At 46.0% G+C, this 17,955-nt stretch overlaps 1 protein-coding gene across 4 annotated transcripts in view; it reads right to left on the bottom strand.

Moving 5' to 3' along the window:
• SV2B (synaptic vesicle glycoprotein 2B) overlaps positions 1 to 17,955 on the bottom strand; it is a 210,023-nt gene that overhangs the window by 162,786 nt on the left and 29,282 nt on the right. The window contains exon 1 of one of the 4 annotated variants that reach the window (XM_040493739.1): positions 6,421 to 6,445. The exons of the other annotated variants lie outside the window; for them this stretch is intronic. The gene's annotated coding sequence lies outside the window, so the exon portion shown is untranslated. Of the gene's footprint in view, positions 1 to 6,420; positions 6,446 to 17,955 lie in introns of those variants that run through there. 4 annotated transcript variants of the gene reach the window in all.

Genomic DNA, 17,955 nt, shown 5'->3' with positions numbered 1-17,955 from the left:
GGGGGAGGGTCAGAGAGAGAGGGAGACACAGAATCTGAAACAGGCTCCAGGCTCTGAGCAGTCAGCACAGAGCCCGACGTGGGGCTCGAACTCACAGACTGTGAAATCATGACCTGAGCCGAAGTTGGACGCATAACTGACTGAGCCACCCAGGCACCCCAAAGTAGGACCTTTAAAGAGGTGTAAACATGAGGCCCTTAGGGTGGTCCTTGACCCCATCTGACTGGTGTTCTTATAAGAAGAGATTGGAGGGGGGATGGGTATCTTGGTGGCTCAGTCGGTTGAGCATCTGACTTTCTCTCTGCCCCTCCCCTGCTTGTACTCTCTCTCTCTCTCAAAAATAAACATTAAAAAAAGAAGAAGAAGAAGAGACTGGGACACACAAGGAGACACCAGGGATGTGCGCACGCAGAAGGACGCCCGTGTGGAGAGTGGGTGGATCATCAGGGTGGCATCCTCAAGCCACGGAGAGAAGCTTCAGAGGAAACCAACCTGCTGGTACCTCGAAGTCAAATTTCTAGCCTCCAGAACCACGTGAGAAAAGAAATGTCTGCTGTTTAAGTCGCCCAGTCGTGGTGTTTTGTTATGGCAGCCCAAGCCAACTAATGCACTCCCCTTTCGAGAACAAATACTTTTTAAAAAAACGTTTCTTCACTTTTGAGAGACAGTGTGTGAGCAGGCAAGGGGCAGAGGCAGGGAGGGGGACAGAGGATCCAGAGCGGGTTCTGCATTGACAGCAGGGAGCCCGATGTGGGGCTTGAACCCACGAAATGGGAGGTCATGACCTGAGCTGAAACCAAGAGTCAGACGCTCAACAGACTGAGCCGCCCAGCAGCCCCGAGAACAAATACTCTTGCATTTCTGGACAGCAGAACGTTGTTGTATGACTTTGCAGCAGCCTCCCATCTCTCTGTGGGCTGAAAACGTCTGCTTTGTACACGAAGGGTGTACGTGCTCCCACAAGCGCAGGGCTGCTGGGCACGCGTGACAGCGTTTCTCGCTCCCTGAGGAAGAGGGTGCCACTAGCCTCCCGATCCCCCCAAGAGTCCTGCTTGGAGAGTCACGCATCGTCGCCTGCAGAGGAAACACCACGGGCACTGCGGATACGCAAAGCTGTAGAATCGCAAATGACAGATTCGTGAGGTCCCTGAGAGAATAAATAGCGAGAACAGATGGAGAGATGAGGCTGGGAGGTTTCATTTAAATCTTAATAACATTTTGATAATTGAATGAATGTAGTGAGAAAAGCATAGCAGACCAGTGCTGGCGAGCCAAAACCGTTGCCTACCCAAGCTGCCTTTCCCATAATGAGGGGCCAAGGTTACGCGGACAAATGGCGTCCTAAGGGAGATTAAGCATCCTCTCTGAACTGGCAAAGCCAGGTGTCTTGTGATGGGGTGACATTCAGGGCAACACAGTGCACCCCACTTTCCCTATACACCTCTCCAGGGCACGTCTCTGGACCACAGTCCTCCACGCGGTCCCACGTGATTTCCAGGTAAAGGGGTGACTTACAGACATGCAGACAACACAGACAAGTATGTTCACCGCTCAGGTCTGTCTCCCCTGGAGATGGCTTAACCACAAATCCAGCCTGTTCCCAAGTAGTCTCTGGAGACCTTCAGTGAAGACAGGCCCAGTATAGAGAAAAAAAAGCACTAGGCAAGGAGTCCACAGGCCTGGATCACCACTCTATTGTGCACCCCTTATAAGACTTGGAATGTGTGATTTAGCTCCCCTGTAAAATGGAAACAACACTTCCTACCTCACAGGAATTTGTTGCAAAGCATAAGCGAGGTCTGCTCTTCAGAAAATGGTAGGCAATTAATTACCTGACATTCAACAAACTCAAATCCCCCCACCACCCTCATTTCTGTCCCACAAATGGCACCATGTACACAGGGACCCATGAGCGTTTGCCCCATGGATCTTGACTTTTGAGGTTATTCCTGGATAAGCACATGCCGACACTATGGTTTTATGGCCCACCCACACCCACTTTCCTCAAGCTCTAAATAGACATCTTGGGTCTATTTGCACCTGGGTGGCTCAGTCGGTTGAGCCTCCGACTTCGGCTCAGGTCATGATCTTGCTGTTGACGAGTTAGAGCCCCACGTCGGGCTCTGTGCTGACAGCTAAAAGCCTGGAGCCTACTTTGGATTCTGTGTCTCCCTCTCTCTCTCTCTCTCTCTGCCCCTCCCCTGCTCATGCTCTGTCTCTCTCTGTCTCAAAAATAAATATAAAACATTAAAAAAAATTTTTTTTAAACAGACATCTTGGAACATGTAGGCCTGAAGACAGGCAAAAGGTTGGGGCAGATGAGCCCCAGATGCAAAATATCTTAACTGGGACATCCAGGTTTGTTAAATTGCTCAGAGAGCTGAAACAAGCAACTAGAAGCAGCAGAGGGGATGGAGAAGGAGCCAGAACTGGGGAGTACCAGCTCTACAGCAAGTGTGCTGGCAGAGAACAAGCAGGGGACTGGTGTCCAAATGGCTCACAGCACAAAAGGCTGGGGCAGAGTCAACCCAGCAGGAGAAAGCTTAGTGATTAAAGATGATTCACACAGAGAAACCAACCTCAGGCACTCCTGCTTTCCTAACTGAATCCTCAGGGAGGATGTCTGGGGACCCCATTTGCGAGCAGTGTTGATGGAGCGGAGGGAGGGCGCCTATGATAAACACCCACTCTAAATCAGGCTCTGTGCACACCTGACCTGCATCCACAGCATCCCTGGCCTAATGAGATATATATCCATAAGGTAATATGTTCATAGTGCTTGGCATATTGGGAGTTTTACCAAACAGGGACCAGTTAGCACATAATGGAAATGCAGTCTTTGTAGTAAGACTCCTAGAGTCAATGGGTAAGATCACACTACAAATATTGATACAGGGGCACCTGGGTGGCTCAGTCGGTGAAGCATCCGACTTTGGCTTAGGTCATGATTCTGCGGTTTGTGAATTTGAGCCCCACATCGGGCTCTGTGCTGACAGCTCAGAGCCTGGAGCCTGCTTCAGATTCTGTGTCTCCCTCTCTTTCTGCCCCTCCCCCATTTGCGCTTGCTCACACTCTCTCTCTCTCTCTCCCAAAAATAAATAAACCTTAAAAAAATATTACTGATACAAAGCAATGCTTTCTTAAGGTGGGTGTGGAAGGGAAGGAAATGGAAAAAAGGAAATAATTCCCTGCTTAGGAGGAGGACCCACCACAGTTCAAGAGAAAGAATGTTCTGATCTCATTTGCTACTATTTCTAACGCCAACTCCTCCCTCTTCTGTTCTTGCTAGGGAGTGCCCTGTCTGGTTTGCCTGGCTATGGAGTCCATCTTCAGAAGAAAAAGAAAAAATATAAAAAGGTACAAATGATGAGAGAATATAATAGGCATGAAAGACAAAGAAACAAAATTCTACCCAAGAATCATAGGTGACTCCAGCAAGAAAATAAAAACAGTAGTAACCAAAATAATAATTGAAGATATACTCTATCACTGGGTCCTTTGGCTGCATATTGGGGTCATTGGGCAGTTTATTTTAAAAAGTCGATTTCCCAGCCCCATCCCTACAGTTTTGGGCTTTCCTAACTGTCTCAGGACAGTTAGGAAGTGAATTTTTTAAAAATAAATTCCTCAGCTGATTCTGATGTACAGTCAGGTTTGAAAACCATAGCACTAGATGAAAACCTGCCTAAGGAGGTCTTTGGGGGGGTTCAGTCAGTTAAGTGTCCAACTTCAGCTCAGGTCATGATCTCACAGTTCGTGAGTTCAGGCCCTGCATCAGGCTCTGTGTTCCTGGAAACTGCTTCAGATTCTGTGTCTCCTTCTCTCTCTGCCCCTTCCCTGCTTGCACTCTCTTTCTCTCTCTCAAAAAAAAAAAAAAAAAAAAAAAAGATAAATTAAACATTTTTTAAAAAATAAAAAAAAAACCTGCCTAAGGTGACAGAACAAAAATTTGTAGGTTCATAGACATTAGTCCCCACCACTCAAATTGCATGATTTTTAAGTATTTATTTATTTATTTTGAGAGAGAGAGAGAGAAAGATAGTGTGATCACAGGGCGGGGGGCAGAGATAGGGAGAGAGAATCCCAGACAGCCCCCATGATCAGCGAGGAGCCCTATTCAGGGCTCAGTCCCACAACCAACCATGAGATCATGACCTGAGCCAAAATCAAGAGCCAGACACATAAACTGAGACACCCAGGTGCTGCTCGATTTGCTGGAATCTTAAAGAAAGGAATATATTGTAGAAGTTAACAGCTCAAGCTTCAGAATCAAAAAGCTCTGAGTAGGTGCCATGGCACTGCCATTCGCTATCTGTATCATCTGGGGTAAGTTGGGAGGATTAAGTGAGATACTAAATTTAAAGAACCCAAAGCCTCACACATATTAAGTTCTCAATAAGTATAAGTTTCTATTATTTTATTATGATTTTTAAATGCAAAGTTTTATAGGGAGACTGAAAACAAACATTGAGTAAATAAAGAAATTTACCATGTTATGGAATGCCAATTCTCACCAAATGGTTTGCAAGGTTACTACATAAGTACAAATGTAATTTGTAATAAAATTGAACTGTAATTTCTATCCAAGTTCCTCCACCAGGATTTTTTTTTTTAACTTGGCAACATGATTCAGCAATTTATCTGGAAGAATAAATGGGTGAGAAGAGCCAAGGAACATTTTAAAAGAATGAAGAGGGACTTGTACTGCTAGATATTAAAACATAACATAAAACTAAAACAATTACATTAGTTTGGGCACAAAGAGGCAGAAAGATCAAATGGAACAAAATATAAGGTGGATTTTCAATTCACTGGGGAAAGGAGGAGTATTCATTAAGTACATATGAAAGAACTGATTAACAGATAAGTGGACTAAAATAGAGACAGATCCCTACCTCACACTATATGCCATAATAAAGTCCAAACGATTAACATTACATCACATATAAAATAAAAATAATAAAAATAGTTAAGACATCCAGATGAGTACTTTTCTGATTTTAGGGTAAAAAAGGACTTCCTAAGCATGAAATGAAAGAGATTTTAACTGAAAATACTGGTAATATGAGTATATAAAACTAGATTTCTACATGGCTAGAAGACCACATAAATACAAAATTCAAGGCAAATAGACTGGAGAAATGTTGACAATAATTATAAGTCACTGATTTAATATCTTCAATATACACAGAACTCTTACTAACAATATACACAGGGCTTTAATGACAAATACAGAAAACACCAACACTCAATTTGAAATGGCATAGAGCATGAAAAGACAGTGCTTATAAGAGGAAACACAATCAGTAAGTAAAAGTGCTGAATCATGTTAGCAATCAAATAAATGAAAAGTAAAAGAAGATATTTTCTCATTTAACAAATTGACCATGTTTGATTTTTCTCTTAAAGATAATACTTCAAGCAAGGATACATTGAGGGGGCACTCAGACATTGCTGCTTGTAGGGTAAATTAGAACAAACTGTGGCTAGCAAACTGGAAGCAGAAATAAAGAGCTTTATAGTGCATCTTACTATTTTCCAAATCTTATTTAATAGCAAGCACCACTTTTCTAATCAGAAAAAAATTAATAAGCATCAGAAAACCAACTATTTGCATGGCAAACTTGAACGCTCACTGATTTCACCAACAGATTTAGGTAATTTCAAACTTCCTTGCAAACACAAGGTTTGGAACAAGTCGCCCGTTTGTGTGACATTAGTTTACAACACCCAGAGCCCGAAGTGGGATTTGTCACTTGCTAAATTCAAGCGGGTCACCCAGCAGCCCAAACCCAAGCACGAGAACAAAAGAACTGCTAACCATAGCTTTGTATTTGTATCTCAAATGACAGAGAACCTTCAGCACAGCTTACCTTTCCTCATCCACTTTAGCCACTAATCTCTCTCTGAATGCTAAAAGATTAACAAATTAGGAGATTTATCTTTAAAAAGACAGTTCTTATCTTTGGAAAAAGCTTGTTCCCCCAGAAATCCCAACCCTTTGCTCCTTGCAAAGATAGGTTTTCTACCAGGATTTTGTTTATGTATTTTGGACCCTGCCTTATTCTCAAAAGTGAAGCAACTTGGCCGAGCCTCCTGCAGAGAATTCCATCTGCTGCCGGCCAGACAGAAGCTGGAGATTAGGAGTAAAAGCCAGGAACCCCAAGCGGATCAGCCAGCATGCCCACACCCCCAGACCCTACCTCCGTGCAGAGAGAGCTCATTAGCCCATGCATAAAATATGTAAGGCTCCAAACCGAGCTGAAGGAGCTATAAAGAGAGGCCAGAAGTGGAGAAAGGAAGTAAACCAATTTTGTTCATTCAACCCAGAATGGGAGTGAAGCATAAAAGCAGTAACAATGGTGGTGGTGGTGGTGATGATGATGATGATGATAGGGAGATGTCTTTCCCTGGCATTACTCTGGTTTGCACTGGCCTCTCTCATGCCGATGGCTGCTCCATATGCAGATTTCTTGAGGCAAAGTGTTCAGTCTCACTTTGGTTCCCATCGCACTGAGGAGCCGCTCAGAGAGGGGCAGCCAAGTCCCACCTCAAAGCCACCAGCTGTCCTCACATCCAGCCATTCGTTAGGTAGATTTCCCACTGGTGCAGGATTCAGCATCATGATTCAGCTACTATTTGGACAGCCCCAGGGCTTCTGCTCCTCCCCTGAGTTTTATGCCCCTCCCATGGAGACTTTTGCACCTTCCTGAGCCCTTAATGAATGCACTGGAAAAATGATCTTTTTTCCCTTGGCACTATACTACCATCCATCCTTCCCTGCTAGCATGGGCTATTCCATGAAGCCACCCATTTGCCAAAATTTCCAGACTACAAGTAGGCATCAGGCTTTATGCGTTCATTGCCCCAGCCAGAATCAGCAGGTGCATCAAGTCCTCAAAGGAACTCTGTTGGACAGCCACTTGAGTCCATTAGTACCCCAAGGGGTTGGAGGGTGGCTGACTCACAGGTCAACAAACACTCAGCCAGGGTGTATGGTGCCCCGTCTCTGTCCCCCCTCCCCCCGTCAAGATCCCATCTCCACAAGGGAGTCTCTCAAAGCCCCTTCACTTGACTTTGTGGAGAATGAAAAGCCTTTCACTTTCAAGCAAGTACTTCCTATAGGCCAAGGTTCCAAAGAGTCTACGTTCCTTTTCCATCTCTATACTTACATAGACCCTGGGCTTAGACTTGAGGGCTCTGAGGCCAGTTTTGATACCTCCTGGGAAGTCACAAGGGACCCCAGTTATCTGTGGCTCAAGTTAAAAAGCGGAGTGCCCGCTTAAGTGTCCAACTCTTGATATAGGCTCAGGTCATGAGATCAAGCCCCATGTCAGGCTCCATGCTGATAGCACAGAGCTTGCTTGGGATTCTCTCTCTCCCTGTCCCCTGCCCCTCCCCTTCTCTCTGTCTCTCTCAAAATAAATAAGTAAACTTCTTAAAAAAGCAGAATGCCCAAGACTTTTTATTTTATAGGTTTGCACTCTGAGTGCCATTCTGGGACAATAGAAAAGTCCCATCAACATCCTGTTACAGAGCTAACTTGCGTTGGTACACAAATCATCATTCCTGATGCTTCTCCTCCATGTAATCATGATCCACGTTCTTAGCCATGTAACAATACAGTATTTTCCACTGTAAGAGGAGAAGTGTACTCTCCCAGCTCATTGATGTTGGGCTTGGCCATGTGATATACTTTAGCCAATGAAATGTTAGCAAACATGATGTGCACAGAGGCTTTAAATGTGCATCTAATGTCCTTTCACCATTTGCCATGAGAACATGTCCCTAGTAGCTAACGGTAGCATCCTGATAGCTGGATTGAACCTGACCTGCAGTGTGGAGACCCACCCCAGCTGACAAGCCAGCTCATAAGTGAGATAGATAATGTTTGTTGTGTGAACCACTGAGATATCTGGGGATGTCTGTTATGCAGCATTATCATTATGCAGTAATCATTATGCAGTAATAGCTGACTAATATACTTGCTCTACACCCAACATCATACTGAGCACTGTACTATCTCATTTAATTCTCTTAACAACTGTATGAGATAGAGCACTATTAATATTGCCCTGGTCTTACAAATAAGGAAAGTGAGGTACAGAGCAGTTAAGCACACTTTATAAGTAAAGGAGATGAGCTTCAAACCTAGTAATCTGAGTCCAGAGCCTACACTCTAACTGCTATGGAACAGAAAACAGAAAGAGAAACGTAGCTCTGTGCACTTTCAAGTCTGTACTCTGGTGCTGACCTTGGGCTCTAAGCCACAATGGCTCCTTGTGAGCTCCCTATCAGCACAGGTCTGACCAGATCCCCAGGGCCAAGGCACTTTTTCTAGTTCTGTCAGTGCGTGCAAAGAGAATGAGACTGGCTTCCCTGCCAGAATGCATGACCCTTTCCTGAACTTTGAGGAGGGGAAGTCCCACAGGGAATTCTAACCAAGGAACAATCCTGCCTTTGTGAAGTGCAGCCATCCCACGTTCTGCACGGGATTGAGCGACACGCCTCCTCATTCTCTGCCTGTTTTCATTCTCTCTCTAAGCAAACATCTTGGGGCTTTTTTCCTTTGAAAATTATTACACAACTACCAGCTGCCGGGATTATACAAATAGCCTGATAATAGCCAGGCGATAGGCTGTCCGGTGTTCAAACGCCAGCACCCAACAACAAAGAAGCCCAGGGTGCCAGCTCTCATTCACAGCCTGCAGACAGCAGCAGCAGAAAGCAGGCCACCCACTCTCTCCCAGCTTCGGAGCGGCAGGCAGTTTGGTTGGGTCCCAAGACAGATTGTTTTTTACTCATCATCTTCCAAGATTTTCTATGCACAAAAGAATGCAAAGTCACAATCTTTGACAGAACAACTCGTCATCAGAGTGACTCAACAATGCACTTTCTTTAAGCAAACTCAGTACCCCCAATGGGCAGCAATGGTCCTTATGGGTCTTCAAGTAATAGATGAGCTAGAAGCTCAGAGGGCAAGGCTCATGTCTGGCTTGCCCATCACTAACCCCAGTGCCTAGCTCAGTGGGCAGTCAGTAAATGTTTGCTGGAGAAATCAATGTAAGTGGGATTTAAGGGGGAGAGGGAATCCATCTTTGAGTTTTGCTTATTTTAATTCTTATAATGCAAGGTTGGGGCAAGCAAGGACATGGTTATGGAAACTGGAAACCATTTGAAAAGGAAGGAAAGACGGAAATACAGCCAAAGTCTTTGACACTCGCCAACAAAGCTAATACTTAGGATTCCTTATTTCAGCAAGAGAAGCCAGCCCAGGGTGTGTGGTGGCCAACTGTGGGGTCTGCCTGTCCAGCAGCCATGTCCCCTTTAGTGATAGTCCTCAGTTTTCCTCTGAGAACCACCCTCCCACCCGATATGCAACTTATAGTGACGGTACCCTTGGGTGTGGACCAGGCAGATATCTTTCAGAATGGGAATCTTGGGGAGAGCACCCAAAGCCAGACAATGGTTGGGGAACCCAGCCCCACGGAGGTGTTTCTAAATAGTCCACCTATCAATAAGGAAGCAGGCTGGACTTTCCACAGACAGACTGGAGACTTCCCCAGAACAATATGGAATTTACATCAGCACCAGACAGAGCTCTCCCACTGATCCACAGTTTGACTCTTTCAGCTAAGCTCCTTTTCCTGAACCCTTCACTGGAGACAAGCACAGAACTGAGGCGAGATCTCCAAGCTGGAAATTGGGGTTGTGATCACACATTTACTACAGGAAATAATAAGTTACTTCCCCTGTCAGGGCCTCAGTCTCTCCCTCCATAGCATTAAGGAGCTGGGATCAAATAACCACAAAGGACCCTTGTGTGCTGGGTCAACAGAAATTGACCCCTCGAAGCCCTAGCTCTTGGCAACATAAAGCTCCCATTGTCTGGGCCAGTGAGGCTTGGAGTTTAAAGCAGTTAATCCCCCAGCTGGATGACTCGGACAAAGAGGATTAACCCTCAAACGAGAGAGTCATCATCCAAATATAGAGCAATCCCAAGTGCATATGCCAGAAATGGGAAGAACAAATTCTTGTTCTCAAACCTTTTGCGGAAGCTGATAGATTAACCCCCCTGCACCCCACGGTCAAGGTGTTATACCTTCTCCACCTTCCTCTCATACCTTTCTTAATTCTGCAATCCAGGGTCACAGCAATTCCCCTTCGACATATGCAGTTTTCTTTAAGGTGCTCTGAGCTTGGTAAGTAAGTTTGAGCACCTGCTGTGTGCCAGAGGCAGTGTTAAACACCAGAGCTATGGTGATAGAGAAGATGACATGGTCCCAGCTCTCAAGAAGTCTCCTGTCAAGTGGGGAAGCACCTACTGAGTACCATGTATTCTGCTAAGCACCATCATCTCCTTGATAAATGCCTCTCCATAACACCAGAAAGTAGATCTTATTGTCACCATTTCACAGATGATGACACTGAGGCTCTGAAAAGTTAAACAACCTACCCCAAATTATACAACCTTTAAGTATCAGAGCAAGCCTCTTGGCTTAAAAATTATATGCGACAGGGGCACCCAGGTGGCTCAGTCAGTTAAGTGTCTGACTCCTGATTTCGGCTCAGGACGCGAACTTGCAGTTTGTGGGATTGAGCCCCAGTCAGGTTCTGCACTGACAGCCTGGAGCCTGCTTGGGATTCTCTCTCTTCCCCTCCTTGCTCGTGCATGCACGTGCTCGCTCTCTCTCTCAAAAATAAAAATAAACTAATAAACATGTATTAAATTTTACAGGACATAAAATGTACCACACCAAGAATGAATCTTTAGGTAAACTACGGGTTTCAGGGGATTATGATGTGTGAATGCAGGCTCATCAGTTAGCTATAACACGTGCACCACTGGGGGAGGGGCGGGGTTGGGGGAGGCTGATAACCATGGATGCTCTGCATGGGTAGAGGCAGAAGACCATGGAAATTCCCTGTCACTTCCACTCAACTTTGCTGTGAACCTAAAACTCCTCTATAAAAATAAACTCTTTTTAAAAAATTGATTTTGGGCACCTGGGTGGCTCAGTCAGTTAAGTGTCCTACTTCAGCTCAGGTCATGATCTCATGGCTCATGGTTTCAAGCCCTGTGTCAGCTCTGTGCTGACAGCTCAGAAGCTGGAGCCTGCTTTGGAGTCTGTGTCTCCCTCTCTCTCTGCCCCTCCCTCCCTCCCTCTCTCTCAAAAATAAACATTTTTTTTTTTAAATGGATTCTAGGGGAGCCTGGGTGGCTCAGTCAGTTAAGCATCCAACTTCAGCTCAGGTCATGATTTCACTGTTCATGAGTTCGAGCCCCACATCAGGCTTTGTGCTGACAGTGCAAAGCCTGCTTGGGATTCTCTCTCCCCCTCTCTCAAAGTGAATAAATAAGCTTAAAAAAAAATGCCTTTTAATGGATTCTACAAGATAGCCCCATCAGTATTGTACAAGTCAGAAACAATGAGAGAAGGAAGGGGAAAATATTGAACTTCAGACTTTTCAGAGTGTATACGCTCCTGGAATAGTCACCAGAGGGAAGGCTGATGTTTAACCCCACACCCTCCTCTGCACTGAAGGAGCTCCTTAAAAACAGGCAACCCAACGGTCAACCCAGGGCCAACTTGTTAATTTTCATGTTGCCAAGAAACACTCTTCTTGACTGTTGACAATGTGTTCCCATAAGCTTCTGAAAAAAAGGCTAATTACAATTTCAGGCTCTGTATTGGTGAAGGTAGGGTGTCAGTCGGTATTTTAATATAGACAAGGTTTATTTCCTGCACATGAGACAGCCCCAAGCAGGACCAGCCAGCGGATGGGAAAAGGACCTGGAGGAGCACATGGAGGTTCAGCCGCCAGGGACTGGTCACATGGCCACACCCACTCGCAAAGGAGGCTGGGAGATGTAGTCCACATGCACCGGAAGAGGAGGAAACGGGTTTTTTGGTGGGGTTTTTTTTGTTTTTGTTTTTGTTTTTGTTTTGATGAAGAGCTTGCCAGTCTCTGCCACAGGCTCCAAAAACTGTATACAACTCAACATACTCACTTAGATGATGGGATTATAGGTGGCTTTCCCTTTTCCCAGTTTTCCAGTTGTGTGGTTCTAATACATCCAAAATGGTGGCCGGAAGGGGAAAGGAGGGGAAACCCCCTAATTAGTAACTCTTGGAGCAGTTATGGGTTGGAATCATGTAATCCAGGCAACGGGCTAAGAAATAGTGGCTCAGGCTCTGTCAAATACAGGACACAGAACTTTCTGCTCCATTTGTTCTGGGCAACTACGGTCTACGGACTTTTTTGTACTTCTTAAATGTTATCTGTGGTCTCTTAGGTCTTTCTGCACCTGAAAGCATCTCACAGACATCAATTTCCAAAGCTGTCGTTTCTCTAATTGGATGGATGTGTATGATGGAGGCCATATCGGACTTCTGATCCGCTCAATTCACACACAGCCAGGCCTTGTGGCTGCAGCACAGAACAGCAAGCAGTTATCTCCTTATTTACAGGACCATTTCAAGGAGCCAAGACAATCAGCTCCTCTATGCATCTCAGTGGTTCCTGAGCTTTTTTCTCCTTGGCACACCTGATGATAACCTTTAGCCACCCCCCCCCCAAGAGATTCCACTAAGTGTTCGCACCACTTTGCAACAAATTTCTCTTCCCCATCCCCCTCTCCTCGACTTTCACCCCTGACCAAAACCACCTCACACCCCACACCCCGGCCACACCTACCTATTGCCCAAATCAGCCGAACATTTGCAGATCTATATGCTACTCTCCAAGCTATGTTTGCTATCAGGAATCCCCTTCTCCTCCCCACCACCCACCTGGAAAACTCCTACCCATCCTTCAGGGCCCAATGAAGCAATACCCCATCACCCAATCCAATAGCTTTTCCTGGCCCCCAGTCTTCTTTCCTCAGACAGTAACAGCAACTTCTTAGAGTTTGTGATACTACAAGCATTCACTCAGGATATATCTCTGTGATATCACCTTCTTACGTTGTGCTCTAGTTATTAATTAATGAGCTCCCCGATGGTAGAGCCCAGGCACTGCAGCCCTTGTAGGACCAGGACAAGAGAGGCAGCTCGGCCCCAGCCAAGTCATGGCCCTGCTTCCCTGAGGAGCCAGAAGCAGGGGGCCAAGTGTATGTGACCACGTGAGCTCTGAAGTAGGGGGAAGAAACGGTATGGAGATGTTTTGACCCGTGCAGAAAAATCACCTGGGGATCTTGTCAAAATGCAGGCTCTCATTCAGCAGGTCTGGGGTGGGGCCTGAAATTCTACATTTCTAACAAGCTCCAAGAGATGCTGATGCTAACGGTTCAGGGCCCATACTTTGAGTGGCAAGGCCCTGGGGTTTATTTGCATAGGCACCCGGTGCACCTCAGGCAAAAATCAAAGACCCCTGCTTCCAGAGGGGAAAGATTCTAGAGAGAAAAGACACGAACTCTTCCAATAAGAGAAAAGTGTAAGAGACAAATCCTGGAACATAGCAGTGGCTGAATAGAGATCTGCGGAAGACCGTGGTTTGGGTGTGGGTCCAAACCCAACCCTACGGTCCAGAATAAATGAAGTCAGATTATGCAGAGGAACATAAGCAGAGTTCTCTCAAAGCATCTTTGGGGAAAACGGGAAGTTGGTCTTAAAGTTATGGAAGAAACTCAGTTATGAGCTACGGAGCACTGAGTTAGGGACCATTATCCCTCAAGGACCCTTGAAGTCTGACCCTTTTAGAAGTTAAACATCTCCAGCCACAGGTGAGTACTGACCCTGAGAACAAGCCTACAGGTAGGGCAGATGGACATCAGTATAGGAAACCAGCTCCAGAGGCAGGGAAGCCGATTGGATCCAATGCCTGGTTTAAGCCCACGTGGCACTAGCCGGATGTTTGCAAATCCCCTTTAGAAGATGGGGGGGGGGGGGGTTGTAGCAGGAAAAGCAGGGGAGGCTAAGTCAAGGTGGTGGGTAGAGGCCCAGAGCCACACCTAACAAGCCTTCCTGGACCACAGCACAGTGCAGAGAACATTATTCTAGAGCAGGAAGCAGCTTTGCATTAGAATCCACTCTGCCCTTTAGCAGATGCTACACTTTGGCCAAATTATTTAACTTGTCTGAACCTCAGTTTGAACAGGTGTCTGAACCTGCACCATGAAATGGAGACAATAAGCCCCCACTTCATAGAGATCGTGAAAATCCAATGAGATCAAGGCTGCGTGATAATAATCATTAGTGTTACATGATCGGACTGCTCGAGGAAGCTCCCAGAGAAAGAGCATCTAATGCATACGTGTTCCCGGCACCTCATATGAAATTGTTTGCTACACTTCTCTGTTGTTTGCATTTCTTTATCTATAAAATGAGAATACAACAGATTTATGAGCAAGCCCTAAGCACTCCCTTGTCTCTCCAAGGTGAGAGCAGAGGGGACAGAACCCTGAGCATGCTCCCTCGAATGTGGGATGACAGACTCAGACTGGAATGGCAGCTGCCATAAAGGGACTTCAGCCAGTCCTTGGATTCAGGATGTGGCATTTATACTATCTGCCCCCAGTGAATGTTCCCCTAGGAGGAAGGCGCTATTCTGAGCTCCTGGTGCAAGTCAACTCATGTCTTCTTCCCCATAACTCTACAGAGCAGGAAACACTATCATCACTCCCATTTTACTGATTTGGAGACTGAGGCACAGAGCTGTTAAATGACCTGCCCAAGTTCCCACATTCATAAGAAGCAGAGCCAGGCTGGGGACCCAGGCACACTGGCTCTGGGGTTCTTTGCCTTCTATAGTCTCAAAGGAGCTCAAGAATTGAGGAACCGATGAGAAGATCAAGTCGACCAGAAGAGGCTGTCCTTGTCTCCAGGAGATGGGCTGAAACCATGCTGCGTGGTGCCCCCAGGTCCCACACCCTGAGCCTCTGTGGAAACAGGAGGCCACCAATCTAGTGATGTGAGGGCTGGAGCCCATCACAGCTTCTGTGCCAGAGACTGGCCAGCACAACCCAAGGAAGGAAAAATAAGTCCTCCGTTGTGGGCAGCAAGAAGACTTGGCTCAGCCTCACCCCCTGCTTCCATATTGCTTCTGACAATTCCACCGGAGCTCATCTTTCATCTTTAACATTCCTCTCCTATGGCTTTCCTTTCCTTAATGATTAATTGTTACGTTTTGCTTCAAAAAAAAATGCAAGTGACTGTATTTAACCCATGGGCATTTAAGCAAGCATGGGTGGGAGATGTTCATTATTCATCGTGACGGTAGGAGTGGAACTGAGTCCCTGGAGCCCTCCTGGGCCAAGGTCAGGAGCTCCAGTCTTTGCCGTGAGCTCTCCAGCCCAGTCCCGGGGCCCAGCACTCTCTGCCTGGAGCAGGCCACCCCACAAGGCTGTTTCCTCTCTCTCAGAGCCACCCACATGCCAGCTGAGCTCCATTCCTCTCTCTGTGCCATCTGCTGTACCCCAGATCGGATCAGAGGCCATGGTCACATTCTGCATATGGCAAGAGAGCAGGGGCCACAGGCAAGGCGAGAGCAAGGCCTGGGCTTTGGAGCCTGGCAGGAGAAATCCCCAAGGACTTCTCAGAGGAAAGCACTGAGGGGTCTAACCAGGCTCTTTCCTGGCCAGGAAAACTAGTCATGCTGATTCAGAGGATTTCTAAGCATAACAATGAAGGGAACCCAGGCCCCATTTTTCCAGTCCCTCTCAGTCCCTATCCTCAAGTTAACTTTTGTTGCTACAAGCCTGATTGGCCTCTGATCCTCTTGCCATTGGTGACTTACTACAGGACCTTAGATACGTCATTTCCTTCTCCAGACTCAGCTCCCCCTTTCCTAGGAGGAAGACTTCCTCTCCTACCCCTACAACGAGCAATGAGTGCATCCCAAGGAGTTGAGATTCCTGCATTCTGAGGTCCCTTCAGCTCTGCAACGCTAGGACCAGGTAGTTCAAGTGAATCCTTCCACTGGCTTGGAATTGCTCCGGACCTAAAAGGAAAATGCCCATCAAATATTCATTGCAACAAAGCCTGTGCACTTGAGAGTAATGATGGCCCATTTATCCACAGACAGGTATTCATTTGCATGTTTCTGTCTTGAAAACTGACACCTATTGCCTGCTTAGGTGAGTTTTAGGAGCCCGGAGCTCCTGAAAATAGATGTGTCATCTGGGGCTGGCATGGAAGCAGATAATGGCACCGCGCCCCCAGCTTAAGCAGCCACCTTCCAGACTCTGACGTCTGTGGTTCAAAAAGGCTCTGCAGGTCTGGCAAAATGACCTTCTGTTGCATCTATGCAGCGCTGGATGAGAAGGAAAGGAGGTTGGTCCTCCACATCTCCAAGGGTACTTTTCTCTGTGATTTCTTTTCGCTGGGCCTCAGGTGTCCCATCTATAAAATGGAACAGGGAGAAAGGCTGTGGCCTACATGATCGAAATCCTAAAAGTAGTGCAGCTCAATTCTATTTCTGAAGGGTTCTGCAGTCACCAGCTAGGGAAGAATTTTTAGCTGCCTTTTGGGAGAAAAAAAGTTAAAGCTACTCTCTCCCCTGCCACCCAAGACAGAAGCAAGCTCTAAAGACTGAAGGGAACAGGAAATCAATGAGCAGGAATTTTTACAGAAAACAGGAAGATCTGATAGGACTTCTTTCTGTGCGGAGGGAATCATGATGTGGATCTTCCCTCCTGGAGCAGGGGACACTGTTGGGTGAGTGGTAATCAACAGTCAGGACAGCAGAGGAGCTTTGACCTTTGCTGCTGATGTATCCGACAGTTCCAAGGGAAAGTTGAGTGTATGATCTTTGATCTAGAAGAGGCCAGAATAGCAGCAAAGGCACAGAGGTTGGGGAAGGAGACACCATTAGCTGCTGAGTAGCTACTAGGTGCCGAAAACTTAGCTCATTACTGTCACATATGCTCTCATTTCTTGCCTAGGCCAGTGAAGAATCACCAGGAAGAAATTCAACTAATAGAACAGCCACAACAGTATTTACTCACTCATGTATCAAATAAATATCTAGTACAAGTCTATTATGGGCCTGGAGCAGAGATAACAGCAGATTTTTCCAGCAGAAGACACCACGGGGTAGATTTTGTGAGAGCAATGCCCAGAGGCATATGATAGGAAAGTTTCTGCATCTACACAATCCAAGGGACTCAGAAATTTGCATCATAGAATTCCAACAAACTCTGGGATATTGCCAAGCTGAGCTAGTGGGATTGGTTTACTGCAGAGAATAGAAGGTTGGTTTCCTTCTGAGGCACTTGGAAATCTCCAGCCCATAAGGCTGATTATTATCCACTTGTCTTATTTTTAACATCATGAACGCCATGCAAATCATTTTCTCAATAGCACTGGCAACAGTAAATGACAGATTCTCAATTCTCTCTTCACACAGAATCCTTAAGTCCTTCAGAAACTTAAAGGTATGGTGATCACATAATCAGCACTTTAACCAACATCATTCCAAGTCCAGGAGCATGAAAGGAACTGCAGAGCACTTCGATGTTATTACCATCACTGTCACCATCATTATCATCACCACCACCACCACCATCATCACCACCATCATGACCACCATCACCAACTTCTTCACCACCATCAACATCAACACCATCACCACCATCACCACCATCACCATCATCATCATCAAAATCATCACCACCATCAACACCATCACCATCATCAACATCATCAACATCATCACCATCATCATCATCATCATCTTACAGCTGAGAAAGTCAAGGCTCAGAGAAATTAAATAACTTGCTCAAGTTTACACAGAAAGTAAGGAAACTTGAGTTCAAACCAACTTCTGTCTGATTCCAAACCCCACTGCTCTATCCTATGCCCCCACGTGGTCAGGCTTATTGCCCACACATCAAAATGGAGGCCAACTTACTACCTTTCTCTTATGTCCTGCTGGGTTTCAATTCCTTTTCTCACACTAGTATTGCCTCTCTCTCTCTCTCTCTCTCTCTCTCTCTCTCTCTCTCTCTCTCTC

This window comes from Herpailurus yagouaroundi, unplaced genomic scaffold (assembly GCF_014898765.1).
Source record: "Herpailurus yagouaroundi ecotype Mexico unplaced genomic scaffold, PumYag 185, whole genome shotgun sequence".
Classification (NCBI taxonomy): Eukaryota; Metazoa; Chordata; class Mammalia; order Carnivora; family Felidae; genus Herpailurus; species Herpailurus yagouaroundi.
Note: the sequence above shows the minus strand (reverse complement) of the source record. Positions and strands in the feature narration are given on the sequence as shown.